The sequence below is a fragment of the Thamnophis elegans genome, chromosome 3, assembly GCF_009769535.1.
Source record: "Thamnophis elegans isolate rThaEle1 chromosome 3, rThaEle1.pri, whole genome shotgun sequence".
In the NCBI taxonomy this organism is placed as follows: Eukaryota; Metazoa; Chordata; class Lepidosauria; order Squamata; family Colubridae; genus Thamnophis; species Thamnophis elegans.
Window position 1 is genome coordinate 28,243,496 of NC_045543.1, and position 17,377 is coordinate 28,260,872.

The window sequence follows — 17,377 nt, forward strand, 5'->3', positions numbered from 1 at the left end:
TCAGTCACTCTCAATAATCTGCAGGTTTCTCAGAATAATATGATTTGGATGATTTATTGTTTATTTAAAGGAAAAGGTGTGCAATTTATACACAGTCTCTCCTATACCCACAACCTGTTGAAATAATCAGTATTCTGAGATGGAGGCCCTCATACTGCAGAAGCAGACTGGGATTACAATTTATCTTCTTTTCAAGGTTTGGTGCATTATAACTTCTTATTTAGAAATAAATAAGAGGCATCTGCAGGATTACGATGATTTCATCAGTGATGAAATCACTCTAAACTTAATGTCCCTTGCTTGCTTGTGACTAAGGCAGTGTATGAACCCAACTACTATGACTGCAAACCACATTTATAGTTCAACAAATGAGGATAAGGGTCAAGTCCACAATGATTCTAGTCATGAGATAAAGCACTGCTGTTGCTTATAGTAGATCCATATTTGAATTCTTTCATCAACTGTACCAGGTCTTGTCAGGAAAAGTTGAATTGTTCGACAATCTCTTTAGAGGGAGTAACTATATCCAGATTGTTCCTCCAATTCCAAATTGGAATTTTAAAATTATTCAAGATCAGTAAGATTTAATGTATTCTCTAGTGCAGGGCTGTCAAACTCCCGGCCTGTGGGTCAAATGCATCACGAGCTGGCCATGCCCACACCCGGTTTAGCAAAGGGGGGGGGGGAAAGTCCCAATACGTCACATGATGCCACTGTGGCTTGAGTTTGACACCCCAGCTCTAGTGCAATTCAGATGTTTCAGGGAGAACTTTATTATTAGAGTTGGATTTTTATAGCCCAAACAGATAAGTTTGTAATCTTTCTCAGCTGACATATTTGAAATTATATAGCTCAAAAGATTTATTCTTTTTAGATGCAATAGTAGTTTAATTCCAAACTGTAGCAGAAAATTTAGCATATCAAAATTTAGCTCTGTTCATGCCTACAATAAAATAAATCTGCCATTCCATAAATGCATCTGAAAGTACTAACCAGTACTTTACAGTGTAGTCAGACGATATGGTTTTTTGCCCCAACTGTTGGATTGAAGCCTGTTTTTAATGTAGTAAAGGAGCCAAGTGAAACCTGTTTATTCTCTCAAGCTTTTAATGCCCAAATGATGCTGCTATTGCTTTACTTATTTAATTGCTGGTTTTCTTGGTAGTTTGTTTCATGTTTCATCTTCTGTTTGAAGGACACATTTCATAGCTGTAATTTTATACTGATTTTTATATCGTTTTCTATTCTATTGCTATCACTGCATTTCTTTCTTCCTTTAGAAGATTTATACAGCTGCCTATCTTGTGAGACACAACTCCTGACTGTAATTTGTTTCAGTTAAAAAAATGAAGTCAAGCTCTTCCAAATTAATAGATTGGAATACTGCAGTTTGTCCTAAACTCATCATATTTGCTGGGCTAAAACCAATTGACTGATAATAATGAACTATAATTAGGACAAAGAGCTTTTTATTTCACTTCTTGGCTCTTGCCAAGCAGCATTTAAACATATTCAACAGTGGCAGATGCTTCAGGCCAGATTAAACCAAACAAATCCTCAACTTCCATTGTAAAACAAAAGGAAGCAACAGTGTATCAAATGAAAATGCTGGACCCCAAGTTTAAATCAATTTTAAAATCCATGTTGACTAACATACATACTCCATACAAAAAAGTTCTCAAGCCATAGAGCAAGAAAGGCTCAAACATAAAAGATACAATGCATTAGAAAGGTAGTTTCTAAATTTAAACCTGTGGCATGAAGCGTATACTTTATTCTCACTTCTGAAAATTATTTTACTGACAGTTTATACAAGAACCACAGCATGCATATGAATTATCACAACCTGCGTGCTTGTTCATATCATTCTTTTTGCACCTTGCCTTCTACACTTGACTTACTGTGCTGTGTAACATAAAAGAAAGAGTCCATGCTGTTCTGAAAAATAATCAAGTGAATGACATCAGCTGAAATCTAAGAAATCCAGTTCTTTGTTTTACATTTTGGGGATGATAGTTAGAAGTAGCCAGTCAAGAAAGAAGAAAAAAATACATGTTCAATGTCCTTTCTTTCGGAGGACAGAATAGCATAAGAAACAATATATGAAAACTTGTTATAGGTAGCTATAACATATCTAGGTGTCTGATTAGCATTACTATAAAACAAATATGAAAAAGAGTTGTGAACACAACAGAAGACCCCCATGGTTTGGAGTCAGGAAGAGCCTGTTGATATCACAAGACTCTGTCAATGCTGGCACTTCTTTGCTGACAAAAACCAAACCTTAGGGAAATAAAACAGGAAACAAGGATGCCAATAAAGGAAAATATTTGTAGCGCAGGGTTGCAGATGTTTCATTACCCAAACCAGGTAACATCATCAGTGCTGATAAGGTTACCTAGTTTGGAAATTGAAACATCTGCAAGAAAACAACCAAGCTCAGAGAGCACCAAGGATCCCTCAAACAAGGGTGCATCTGACACCACACAATTTTGGCTACTCCAAATTACATGCCCACATTTCTTCTATGAGATGGCATAGAATGATATCTAACCCATTATTTCTTACTTTTTAAAATATTTTTTTTTATTTTTAAACAAACACAAATGGACAGAACAAAAAACAAAAAGCCATCTTCCATTACAAATTATAGAAAGTGTGTCAGTGGTTACAAAATTTATGTGCATCCCTTCTATAGTCATCACTAACAAATCACATATTTTTAAATCATATATATATATATTACTATTATTGTACCTCAACCTTCATTTGACTATAATTGTTTTTACATCCTTTTATATGAAATATTCAAAATTTAAAGTAAAACTATATAATGGCATTCCATTAAATCCTCCTAAAATCATCCAATAACATTACATCTTTATAACTTGTTCTAAATAAAAATTGGTTATATTTAATAACAAAGCTTTTAAACCTCCTCTCATAGTCTCCATTTGTAGATTATATAACATTTCATATCAAATATATATATGCATTATCATTATTATTTATTTGACTATAACTATTATCACTTCATTTTATACATAATACTCTAAATTTAACTAAGTTTAACTTAATGCTTTCATTACAGTATTTTTCCAGTAATAGTACAGTCTTATGTCTCTTGCCATTTGTAGCATTAATATTCTGATTACTTTCTTGGTAAGTCTTGTATGGACTTCTCTTCGCAACTTATTGTTCATTTTGTATCTTAGGAAAACTCAAAACCCTCCATCTGCGCCTTCCATCAGCTTGTCTTTGACTATCACTGGTGCTTCTGTCAAGATTTCTCTCCTTACCTCCATCAATTTTTCTCTCTCTTTTTCTTCTATACTTTGAAATCGGGGGTAGAGTTCCAGTCCATCTATCTCCCCTTTCCATATTCCGCTCTTGCCATTTCCAACCACGCTCAGTTTACTGTCAGTGTCCACAATTTTCTTATCTCTTTGCTCATTTTTTCTTCAATTTTTAGAACTCTGTCCTCCACTTTCTTCATATTATAAACATCCTCAATTTTTCCATCACATTTTTCTGTTTTGTGTTCTAAGTGCTCCAATCTCTTCTCAATTTTCTCTGTTAATACTAATATTTTTTGAATTTCAAACATAATCATTTGCAATGTTAAAATTTATTTTTCCTGTTGCACCATTCTTCCAACTTATAAACACTGCCACTATAGCATTCAAGGCTTTTTGTTAGATTTCAAACAAGTTCATTATAATCTTCAAGTCAAGGCTTTGTCTTCCCTCCAATCCAGCTGCTGATAGAACTCCTGAAGAACACCTGTGTAAACAATCTTTGCTCTTCCTACTATCACTTTCAGTAACAAGCTGAGGAAGTGTCAAATGATCACAGAGAAAAAAGAAAAAAACAATGTTTTCAAGCCTCCAGTCTCTAAGTGGCAGTGTTACTTCTTTTCCCTCTATTGTTACAGCCCTCTTTATATTCCTCTTTATATCTTCTTTATGTTCCAAACTTAAATAAAAAAAAAATCTTAAATGGAGAGAGAAAATAATCCAATCAAGCATTGTAAAAAAAAGAAAAATTTTAATCCATAGGTATAAAAAAGAAGAAAAAGTAGAAGCAAAACTAATTCATTCAGTTTAAAAAATAGGAAACATTCGCAAAAATCCCATCCATAAAAAGAAAAATTAAAAAAAGATAACACACTAAGTTTAATGTAGTTTAATTTCACTGCTTACTCACTTCTGTCTTCAATTTTAATTTAGCTTTGCTTTTTGGGGGGCAGTCTCTTTTCTAATAATAAAATTTCCTCACCAATTCAACACACTTTCTCTTTCCGCTTTCTTTCCATTCCGGAGCTGTCCCAACTTCAGCAGCTTCAATGGCTGCGTTTCTGTCGTCGGAAATAAGAGCTTCTCCTGGATCAATCAGGGACTTTGGGGTGTCCCTGAGATCAGCAGGATGTACTCTTCTCTATCACCATCTCTACGGGACAGTTTAGGTCCAAAAGGAACATCCAGCGGCAGAAATATCGACTGCGATCTTGGAGCTCCAAGTTCGCAGGTCATGTCGTCGCTACATCAGCCCCTCCCCTCACTAGCCCATTATTTTGTATTTGCACGATAATTGTCATTCTTCTTAATAAGGAAGGCTGAGAGAAATATGAAAACAAAAGTGCTTAAATCTTTCCTTTACATTCATCAATGGAGTAAATAGTTATGGGATCTTGAATCCAGGCATTATCCCATTACGTTTTTCCAACAAAGCCTTGTACACTGTATGTCTTATTATGAAAGCAGACATGTATATTAATAACTATGTCACCAAAGGGATAAAGAGCATCTTGCCTAGGGGTTGAGTGGCTTCTCCTTCTACAGCTGATGAATGGGGTCCCAAGCTTTTGGCAAAGCCATAAAGGACTGAAAGAATGTCCATGCATGGCCACCATCATACCTGAATTAGCTCCCATGAGGCAACTAGAAATCATCTCCACAGAGGCCGATTTGTTGTCAAGAGATGCAGAGTACTGAGTACATTTAAAATTAGGAATCATGCTGTACCTTGGAATAACCTGAGAATTTTGCCCAATATAAAACATCCAGAAGGTATTCTCAGGACAACTTTCTTTTTCTTACTAGTTCTTAAAAACTTAAAAGATGTTGTAATTCCTTTTCCAGGCATGCAGTAAATTTAGCAAATGAGGTTTTTAAAAAGGGATTCAGATAGGAGGGCAGACAGTTTCGTTGCAATATCTAATGGGGGGGGGGAGGAGAGTGGGAGGGAATCAATAAGTCTGCCTCTCTCAGCTTGTTTGTTTTGTTTATTGAAGAAATGTGGGTTTCCAAGGGGAGGGAGGGGGCTAAACAAGGAAAATATTTTGGGAAATTCTGAAGCTGTTGCATTTCCATGCAAGCAGCTGGTTTTTCCAAAGTCTCCCAAGAGCCAGGAGATTTGCAGTCTCCCGACAGGTAGCTGATTAGGACAGAAAGCTCCAAAAGCAGTTGTCATTTCCAAAGGGATTGGTGGAGCTCTTTTCAGAAGGCATGGAGAGCAGACCCAAGCATTGCGGGGTCCCAGTGGAGTGGGATGGGGAGAGAAGTAGCGTGCCCTGGTCATAAGGGCAAATGACCATAGGGGCAGTGCAGTCGTCATAACTTAGAAACAAGGTTATATGTAGCTTTTGGGAGGTCTATTGTAACCTCAAATGGCCATTAAGTGATCAGTTTTATCTTGAGGACTATCTGTAAAAGAAACTGGGTTCTCATACTCTGCTGCTTTTCAGGTGACTAAATGCTTAACATGCAAAACGTTGAGATATATTTATAGTGCTTCACCTACTTTGGACAATAAATCAATCAATCTCACAGGAAATAAGTTCGAACTTTTTAAAAAAAATACTGTACATTTTTTGCCTGTAAACATTAGAATGCAGGCATTTAATATGAAATTCAATAATTTCAGAACTGTTCAGGTCATAGTAATACAATCAATTGCAAAATGTTTAAAGAAAGAAGAAAATCCAAAAGAAAATGCAGTATTTTGGACAGATCATAAATATGATGGCGATCTGCTTGAAAAAAGAAACTTTCTGCCCAGGGAAGAGCTTTTAAAATTTCACAGACAAGAATAATCTTTAAAAAAGAATACAACCAATTTTGTTGTATTTAAGTACAATGACAATAAAGATCATTTTATTTATTTCATGAACATAGCCTGAAATATGATTGAAGGTTACATGTAGTCATTGACTTATGACTAGTCATGTAGTGACTGCTTAAAGTTCTGAGGGATCTACCTGGGGCTACTTACAAATGGAATTCAGTCATGTGATCATGTGGTCATTTGTCTGCATTTTGGGTGTTTGGCAAACAGGCTGCATTTATATCCATTTGCAGCCTCCTGTGGTCATGTGGTTGTATTTTACAATGATTTTGCTGAAAACCAACATTTACTTCTGGTCATGCCCATAATGAATCATTGGTTTGCTTAATGTCAACCATGTTTGCTTAACAACCACAGATTCCCTTAACAACTGTGGTGATTCACTTAATGACTGCCACAAAAATCTAATAAAATCATGGATAGGCTCCATTATGATCATAACATTATAAAATAACTGTAGCATGGAACAATTACATAGCTCTGTAACTTCTAAATGGAGAGAGAGAGGAAATGACCTTCAGCACGTCACAGACATTTGAAGCCTTAGTATAAATTACCAACATTAATTAGAAGCTTCTCTCTCTGTTTAACAAAGGGGGGAAAAAGCTTTAATACCCAGCAGAGGGAGGAGCTGGAAAAATATTACAGGGAGCTAACTCTCAGCTACGATGACATGGATTGTGCATTTGAGTGCAGTTTGCCTTTCAGGCTTCATTCACAACAGTGTATAAATGAGTAACGGATGTTTTGCCCACAAAAATAGACTTTTACATAATTTGAATCTGACAAAGATTAGCATTATGAAACAGCACAGTACTTGGCCCCACTGCTTCCCGAGGAAGCAAGGATATTGCTCCTATGCCAAGAATATTCCATTAATTCAAATGAAAAAAGGACGTAAAGGTACATACACTTGGTGATTGGACTTCGGCCACAAAAATCATGCATCCAAACTTCCAGCAGTGAGTTTTCCACACGTTGGCCTACCACAACATTTGCTATAATGCTGTCACTGATTGTAAGACACTTGGGTATTTGCCAATAATAACTAATGTGTTAATAAGATGCTTGTTTGTGTATACTCCAGAAGGGTGGAAAAAAGCTTTGGATCAACTCAAACTGTGTGTCCATACATCCAGGACACAACTTCTACAAAATATACCCTAATGTCTGAGTGAGCCAGCAAAACACTTTAAAGTATGTTGCTCCCATACAAAATTAAATGGATATAAAATGAATGAGGAACGGAGATGCACATCATCCAGAATGTGTTCTGGACAATCCCAATCACATCACAAAACTTTCTAGTGAAAAGGACATGTCACTGTCTGGTTGAATTTACTGTTGCATCACAGACGCTGAAGCTATTCTTTAGAAAACTATGTGAAATCCAGCCAAATGCAGGCAGATGTTGCATTCTCTCCTGCCCCCACCTTGTAAGTGGGACGAAAAAGAAGTATGGGATTTGCCAGGCTCACTTAACTTGCTCAGTGGACAAGACGTTACTTTTTCTCTTGCAAGAGAGGTTAGCTGTCCATTCTCCACACCAACATCAGCACAATAAAGTTTATCCTGCTCTCCCAGAGTTAGGAAATCACAACTGTCATTATCATAATGCGCTGAAAAAACATTCCTGCATTCATGGTCATTGCCCCACACCTAGCCTGGCATTCTCTTACTGTTTAAACACTGGGGAAGGCTCTATCCATTGCACTCTATGCCATAATGTGGTTTACTGAACGTTTAAAGCAGTGCAAATACAGTCAATTGTGTTTTAATCAAATTGTGGTCAAAAAGTGGCTTAGCATGATTCTGAACTCAGTAGGGGAGGCAAGGGGGAAAAATAAATTATGAGAATGATTTGGAATTCTAGAAAAACCAGCTCAAACATTAAGATAAAGAACTACTCCTTAGATTTTGCACCACTAAATGTCAAGTAATCATTTGTTGAGAACCTTTAGCTGAATGAACCCAAATCATTTCACTAAAGACCCTGGTTAAATTCTTCTGTTACACAGGCCTGGGGATGGGGAGGAAAAATTACCGTATTTTTCCGAGTATAAGATGCACCTTTTTCCCTCAAAAAAGGGGCTGAAAATCTGGGTGCATCTAATACAGTGAATACAGCATATTTTGCCTCCCAAAACCCCGCCCCCTTCACCAAAATGGCTGTGCATAGCCTTTAGGAACCTTGCAGAGTGGTCCTGGGGGCTGGGGAGAGCAGAAATGAGCGAAAACAGGCTGTTTTGGGGTGGTCTGCAGTGTGCAAAAACTTTTTTTTTAAAAAAATTCCTCTTCAAAACCTTGGTGCGTCTTATACTCCAAAAAATACAGTATATATGACATATCTATCATAATATTCCATGAATACTAAGTAACTGTTGACTGCATTTGAACAAATCAACTGTTTGATCTTTTTTTTCCCACACACACACTTATACTAGTAGTGATATCCTAGATAGTAAACCACATTTGGATAATTCCATTTTTTTTTTTGTTCCGTTCAATCATGTCCAAATCTCAGAGACTGCCTGAACAAGTCCCTGCACTTTTCTTGGCAAGGTTTTCCAGAAGTATTTTGCCCTTGCCTCCTTCCTAGAAAGTAACTAGTCCTAGGTCACTCAGCTGGCTTTGTGCCTACAGTGGAATTGGAATAGACTGCCAGTTTCTATCAAGATACCTTAACTACTACATCAAACTAGCTTTTTAAAATCTTTATTAGGACCAATCAAAATGTTCAAAGCTGTCAAGTTGTCAAGAACTTTTTCATCATGCCAGAAAGCAAAAGGACGTTTGTAGCAACTTTTCTGATTAATATATGTTAATAAATGGCATAAGCTTTCATGAGGCTGCAGCTCCTTTAAGCTTTGGGTGATTTGACTTCACCTAAGCCTTTTAATAACATTTGTTTGCCTGTAAAAGTGCTTACAATACTCCTCCTTATTTTGGCTACCATGATTTAACCCGAATCTCCTCCTATAATACCATCATGCTAGGTGGCCAGACATAAAAAGCAGGGAACAGCATTAGGAGCATGAAACAAAAGCATTTCTTTTAATATCTTAATTACAAGAATGAATGGAAGGAATGTCTTAGTCATTGAGATAAGTAACTAAATAGAGATAAGCCAGCTACTTGGGGGATGATGGGTAACTATGTGACCCTCCACTTAATTGGATGAGCATGAACAACGTAAGGCATGATTCTGCATTACTTCCCCCAAGGTTCTGACTCATGGGTCTTGGAAACACACTATAGACGAACCATTAATCTCTTTATTTAATTTGCTTCAGATCTGAGACAAGCATGAGTACCACAAATTAAATTATTCACTAATACCACACTTTTCATTATGCCCAAGAAAGGAGATATAGATTCTTCCATCACCCAGACCCCCATTCTTTAACATGAGTTTGAAGACTTACTGGCAAGGTATCTTCAGGGAAGGAGTGAAAAATCAAGATGGTAGCTACAACCATGTGACTGAAGCCCCACCTCCTTTTAAAGCATTGTGATGAACCCAAAAGCTGGGAGGTAGTCCCGAGACCCCCCCCCCTTCGAATGGATCCCTTCCCCTCCCTATACGATCTTGGAGAGATGGACAGGCCACCTGTCTGTGAAGTCTAGCAGGGGAGATAGAAGGGGAGGAAGGGCTAAAGCCTCTAGGAGGTGAGGCAGAATGATGAGGGCTGGGCCTCACTGGGGACCTGGATCTCAGGCCTCGTAGTCTTTGCTTGTTTCTCTGCCCTGGCCACTTGTTTTTCCAAGGTCTTCTGCCTTCTTAACTCATCTCTCACAGCAGCTCTAGAAGGCCACTGGTCAGCAGATGGCCTGGCAGCCGCTGCCCTGGTTCTCAGTCTGCCCTGGCCTTCCTCTGCTACCTCACTGTGGATCCCCATAGGAGCCTGCGCTGACTTAGGAACTGTGGATTCAGCCGAGCACAATCTGAGGCTTAAGGGGACAGCGTCTCTGCTTCATCCTTCATTGCTTCTAGTCTCCAGAGCGCCGCAGCTTCAAAAGCCTTGCCGCGACTTCAAAAGCCTTGCCGCGACTTCAAAAGCCTTGCCGCTGCTTCAAAAGCCCCACCGCAGCTTCAAGAACCTTGCCGCGGCTGGGAAAGGCACGCCACTAATTGTGTGGCCATGGTGGCTCAGAAACAGTGCGCTGCGGCTTGAACTGCAGCCGTGGCTTTAAAGGCAGTGCCACGGCGCGTAATCGGCGCCACGGCTCCAATCTGCTGTACTTGCGAAGGAGAGCGAAGAGAGAGACTCGTCTCGCCGTGAGGCCGTTGCCTCAGAACCATTGCACCAGGCGCCTCCTCCTCTTCTTGCCACGAGGTGCAGTGGCCATTTTGGGGTGACCTTGTGGAAGTGGCCATTTTCCTAGAAAAACCAGGACTATCCACTTATCCACCAAAAATGAAGGGTCAACTACAATGCAACAATCACAGGAAAAGAACAACACTCTGTGGCAACCCACCATGTCACATACAATAGTTATGAACATTACTGACCATTCAAGGAAGCCACCACCAATGCAGAGTAAGGCACCGACCAGCACACTGCCAGCCTATCTATCTATCTATCATCTATCTATCTATCTATCATCTATCTATCTATCTATCTATCTATCTATCTATCTATCTATCTATCATCTATCTATCTATCTATCTATCTATCTATCTATCTATCTATCTATCTATCTATCTATCTATCTATCTATCTATGAGCCAAGGTGGCGCAGTGGTTAGGGTGCAGTACTGCAGGCCATTTCACCTGACTGCTATCTGCAGTTCAGCAGTTCAAATCTCACCGGCTCAAGGTTGACTCAGCCTTCCATCCTTCTGAGGTGGGTGAAATGAGGACCCAGACTGTGGGGGCAATATGCTGACTCTGTAAACCGCTTAGAGAGGGCTGAAAGCCCTATGAAGTGGTGTATAAGTCTAACTGCTATTGCTATCTATCTATCATCTATCTATCTATCTATCTATCTATCATCTATCTATCTATCTATCATCTATCTACACACACACACACACACACACACACATATACAGACACACACAACAAGACATCAATCATTGCAATTGCATCTACCACTGGGCCATCCTATCCAAGCATGTGCAAAGCAGGCAAGACAGAGGGATGGCTAACCAACTAAACTCACTTCTCTGAAGCTCCTGTAGTGATGATGTTACTTAATAAATAATGAAAGTCTGCAACCCAAAAATCAAGATCAGAGAACTCCAGCAATGCAGAAGAGTGTTTAACAAAACATAAAAGTTCCTCGATTCAAGGTCAATTCTAGGTGTCCAAATGGACAGTCCATATAGGTTGTTTTTTTTTGACAAGTCCAGAAATTTATTGCCATTGCTTTTTTCTTAGATTTTTTTTTTAAAAAAAATTTCCAATCTAGTTTAGCTGTCTGGGATCACCTGGTGATCTTCCATCCAAGTACTAACCAGGTCCAAAATCCTGCTTAGTCTTCTGGAGATCAACCAAGATTGGCTAGAACAGGGTTGTCTATATAGTCATTAACTATGTAGTCATTAACCAATCATATGGCATCCCAGGGAGCTTTACTTGTGAATAATCTAATTTTAAAACATCACTGAAAAACTAAGCCACATACTGTATTAACTGCTTCGCCTCCTGTCCAATTTTAATGGCATTCTGTGGCAGCCCCATATATGGACATACTGCTAATTTATACTTTAACCTGACATAAATAAACTACAATAAGGATTCAGGTTTGCATGTGCCCCACACCTCCTCCCACAATGCTACAAATAAAGCAGTTGTTTCACGATGTTTTTTTAAAAAAGTGACTCAGCCATCGTAAAAGCAAGCAAGCAAGCGATAGGGTATCACACTCTCAGGGGAAAAAAAAGACCCATCCCAAACAGCTGCAACTCCAATTAGTAACGAACGGCACGAAAGGAAAAGGGGATGGAACAGGAAAACAGGAGGGCTCAAAGATATAAGATGACTAACTGTTGGCCAGCTTCATTCGACCCTGGTGGTTTGAGAGGAGGAAAAGTGATGTAAAACACAATCCATTTCCCTAGAAGAACTGAAATCAGAAACTGGATCTTTAGTGGAAGCCAGACTTCCACTAGGAAGGAGGCAAGATAAACCAGGAGATAAGATAAAGCAAGGGATGTTAATACTATGTCGCCAAAGAGACTGTGGAACTGAATTTGCAGTTATTCATTTTTCCGTGCACATTTGTTTGAGTGCTCTGCACAGGCTACAAGGTGGCTTCTGCTATCAGGTTTAGAGGGATTTATTTGCTGTGTTGGAAAAGCTGGAATAGTCCAAAGGATTTGGAACGGAATGCCAAAGGAACACACCTCCTGACCCATCTGCACTTTTGGATATGTCCAGTCCTTGTTCTGAAAGCAAGACCTCCAAAAGGCTGGTAGTGCCTCTTTCTGGAGTAGGGCAGCCTTTCTCTGTTATTTTTCACCTCAAGAAAGTCTCGAGAAATGCAGCTCTTGAAAATATTGGGATGGAGGGCGCTTACCAGGCCTACATTTATTCATTTTATAAGTTTGCAAATAACCCCAACAATGAAGGAGGTTAATTCAAGAATATGGGAGTTCTTCAACAAGCCACGCAAGAGCAGAAAATATCCAGGGTACCCCCTCTTCCTATTATGCTCATTGCAAATGTTGGACTGGAATTCATGATGCCTCTTGTTGTAAGTTCAGACTCCTTCATAAGCAACATATGTTTCCAGCGGCATTTTAACAATTTGGGGTTTTTTTGCCATTCAAATTATATGTCACCCATCTCACTATCAAGCAACTCTGGGCCACTTATAACATGATAAAATCTCAGCTCAAGCATCTCACAAGGTTGTTATAAGAAAAAAAAGAGTAAACAAGGAAGAGCTAAGTTCAATGTAAAGATGTTATCAATTTTTTTATTCTTTCTTTCAATATATTTTAGACTGTTTTTGTTAAAGATTTATACCGTGTATGGGTTCTGGGAAGTCGGGGGAGGGAAGGCTTGGGGGGGGTTGGGTGGGAGGGAGGGATATGACGAGGGGTATTAGATTTTAATGTATTATGATTGTACATGTATACTGTTTTCTCTTATTTTTTCTTTAAAACTAGGATATGTTAAGTATATTGATATGGAAGCATAAATACCATCAACATAGATTGGAGTTTGCTCAGAAGCGGAAATACACCAATGGGAGGAAGAGTGGGAAATAGAAGAGAGAAGAAAGGTTGGAAGAGAGGGATAGGAGAGAGGGTAAGTGGGGAAGATGAGGAGGATAAAGAGGAGTGGAATATAGAGAGAGGAGAAGGAGAAAGGAAGGGGAAGTAGAGTAGGAAAGGATGATGGAGGGAAGAAAGGAGGTAGGAGAGAGGTAGAAGAAAGAGGTGTATGGAGAGCAGAAGAGCTAATAATGGGTTTTTATCTTTTTGGGCGTTGATGACAAGAGGAACTGATGTAATTACTACTTAATGCAATAGGATACTGGCTATGTAATAGTATACATGTGATTGTATGCTATGAAAATGGAAAATAAAAAAGTATTTGCAAAACAAGAAAAAAAAGAGTAAGGAGTATTATATATATTCACCTCAAGTTACTTATAAAAACTAATAAAGACAGAATAAAACTCTAACAAATAAAAAATTAAAAATATGCACGGGGGATGGGATGCACACGGCGAGTCGCGCATGCATGCGTGCGGGGTCATACACATTGCATTATGGGTGCGCACACGCACTTTCAGCACATGAAGACAAAAAGGTTAGCCATTGCTGCCCTTGAACAATTAGAAATATAAAGATAAATGTAAAAAGTTATTTTGCAATTGCTATAGGTTAGCCAAATATTATCAAGTCTTTCAGGGTTTATTAAAACACAGCACTTAAAAAACACCTCAGGCATTGGTTGAGAAAAAAAAACTCCAACCTTGCTTAAAAAAATATCTCTATATAAAGAAAGCTTATAACAGAAGCAGAGAAGTAACTTTTCAGTAATGGTTTTTATATTTGCAATTTTTTAAATTTTAGTAAGCAAATAAATTCTGTAGTTTACATATACAGTTTTAAAACTACACAAACATATTTTATTAATGAACTCCAACCCAGCAACTGTAGAGTTTTAAAAGCTGAATTAAATCTGTTTTATGTAATTCTGTTCAGGAACAACAATATAATTATACAAATGAATATTGGGCAATATATCCTTTTCTGGCATCCACAATCACCAGTTAATAGAAATAATGCCCAAACTACAGTACAAACTATCAAGAAGCAAGAGTAGAGAATTATTAGAGCTACAAATTTTTATACCCACTTAATCAGAAATAAGCTGCGCTGAATTCAATGGGATTTTCTCCTGTCTATATATGTATCAGATTACAGTGTAAATCTTTTGATCCTCTGAAGTACCTAATATCCCTTCTCTGGTAAATTTCTTTTTATAAATTAATATTGTGGAGTCAACCTTTTTGTAAATTTAGAAAACCATACCAGCTTCCATCTTTATTATTAAACCTGGTTATCTCTTACTTCCTGTGCCTTCTCTGTGAACTGCAGGTATTTTGAACTTGAAACTATTTCCCCCAAGTTTGATTCGACTTTCCAGGTCAAAACACATTCAAAGAAAAATAGGCATGCATATACGTGTGCGTGCATCTGTGTGCAGCTAGATAGATAAATGAATGTAAGTATAGGAGAATGAGAGTGGAGCACTGATTGAACATAGACTGCCATTGTAAGGAAGTTAGTGGGAACTGAAATGGAGGGATAATTTTTCCAGCATGTCAGCCTGTTCTGTTCCAAGATATTTCATTGCATTCATTCCAATTTTCCATTCCAACCCGCCAACAGTCAGCATTCCATTGCCACTAAACATGCTCAGTCATAACTGGGCTTTTGGAAAGTTTTCCTTATATTTTTCTTCCTAATTATTTGTGTCCTTCTGCATACCTTAGTGATCTTCCACAGAATATTAAGACCTCTCTTTTTTCATGGTAGTCTCATTCTAAATCGAGATATTTGGAAGAGGCGTGTTTATTTCATTTGTCAATTTTATATAACAAGTGACTCCGGTTACCTTCAGTGCTTAAACAAGAAATAGAGGAACAAAATCTCCCACTATCTTGATTTTTTTCCAGTTAAACAGATTTCCTGATAAGACTCACAAGGAAGAAAGAAAAGCCTTTGCTGTTCCCTTGCCCTGGTTTGCTTTCAAAAATTGCTTCCGACGTGATCTCGTCCCATTGATCCGCATAGAGGGACAGGGGCCACCGATGGGACTACTCGGGTTCGAATCACTTCCCCCTGCAGTAGGGACGGCCGCCTACCCCACGAAAGGGCCGTCTGGACTGGTGCTGGTTTTTGTCCTGAAAGGACGACCTGGGAAACTGCCTGTCAGAGTGGGAAGAAGAAAAACGCTGGTTATAGTCGTAATCTGAAGCCCTATACTACTGCCTACAGTAAGGATGAGCCCTAGCCTCGGTTTTCTTAGCGTTAGTTGGCAGAACTTTCTTTTTGTCTTTATTCTCGACCAGAATGGGGTCGAGGGCCTCCCCAAAAAGATTAGACCCCTTGAACAGAGCGGCCACCAAATTCCACTTGGCCTTGTTATCCATCTGCCAGTGGTGCAGCCATAAGAGCCTGTGAGATGTGACCAAAGTGGCCAAGGCACTGGACACAAACTTGACCATGTTCAGAGTCACATCTGCGGAGAACTGGGAGGCTGCCATGATCTTGATCAGATCCTGGTGAAGCCGCTCGTGCGGCTTCTGGAGCTGTTTAAGCTACATGACCGGGGCGCGGTTGAAATAAGAGGCTGAGGCTGTGGACTTGATAGCCCATGCCGTGGCATTAAAATTCTTTCTTAAGGTAAGCTCAGCGCGCTTATCCTCCGGCTTCAATTTGTCTGCCGCATCGCCCAATACCACCAGAGAGGAGGAGACCAGGGTGGCCACCGGGGTGTCAATGGCCGGCAACTGAATGGCCTGGGCAAAGGTCTGCTCCACGTTATAGTGCCGGCGGTCATTACTCCCAGGAGTCGAGAAATTGGAGGGACGCGCCCACTGGTTGGTCAGGACCTCCATAAATAAGGGAGGAGCTGGAATCTTCTCCTTATTCGTGGCCGTGGCAGAGAACATAGCCATGTCAGGATCCCTAGGTGGGGGCACCGAAGGATCCCCAGTCCCCACCTTGGTGGTCTTCTGTTGAAGATTCTCTTGAACATGGCTGGGACAAAGAGGCCTGCAGAAGAGAGCTCATCTGAGGGCCCCGCATTCTCGTCATCCGAGAAACTCATGTCCTGGAGATTCTCCTCCCCCATGACCGAAGCTTCACTAACCATGGAAGGAGAGGAAGCACAATACTGGGCCCTACCTAGACCCCCATGCCTGGAAGAAAAGGAACCCTTATCCCACTGGGCAATGCCACTCGAGATGGCAGCAGAAATAAGCCTCTTAAGATCCTCAGGGAGTTGTTCCAAATCCCCTATATCACCAAAAGCAGAATAGGGCTCCTGGGGAGCCAACCTGCGTGCAGGGCAGGGTCCCCTAGACGTACCCTCCAAAGGATTCCCCAAAGGGGAGGGAGAGGGGGACCTCCTCCTCCTGGAATAGGAATGAGGCCTGTCTGGAGAGACCGAGGGAGAAGAATGGCTAAACCCCTTAGGAGAAGAGTGTGCAGAAAGAGGCCCAAGAGGAGACCTGGATCTATCTCGGGATAAGGGCCCAGTTGACCTGGCCTGCCTCTCTGCCCTGGCAAAAGTCTTCTTAATCGCCCTGTGCCTCCTGGCTTCCTCCCTAGTGGAGGACCTAGATGGGCGCTGGGCAGCCAGAGAACCTGGGGAGGAACCCCTTGCTCCGCTCCCTGGACTAGGCCTTCCCCCTCCTTCATCGGGCCCAACACCTGGCCCTGGGGGATCTCAGAACTCTCCTCCATGTCGTACTCATGTGCCCAAAGTGCCAGAACCGTGTTCACAGGCTCTGCAGGCCCCAACGAGACCAGGGCCCACTGTCTCCTTTGCCAAACGAGGCCTTAGCCGTCGTAGGCCAAGGCACGCTCCTTGCGCACGTGGCGCCGATTCAAAATGGCCACCAGAACCTTCCGCGCAATGAAGGGGCCGAAAGGAGACCTCTGTGGCTCAGCGGGGCATCCAGCAGCCCACGCAGCTTCTGGCAAAGTCGGAGGAGGTCACGTGGCGCCCAGGCACACTCTCCCTCCCCTGCAGGACACTAGCAGCAAACTCGATCA

General features: G+C 40.3%; 1 protein-coding gene across 3 annotated transcripts in view; it reads right to left on the reverse strand.

Moving 5' to 3' along the window:
• The window catches only part of EHBP1 (EH domain binding protein 1), a 255,357-nt gene that overhangs the window by 226,447 nt on the left and 11,533 nt on the right, over positions 1 to 17,377 (reverse strand). The window lies entirely within an intron of this gene.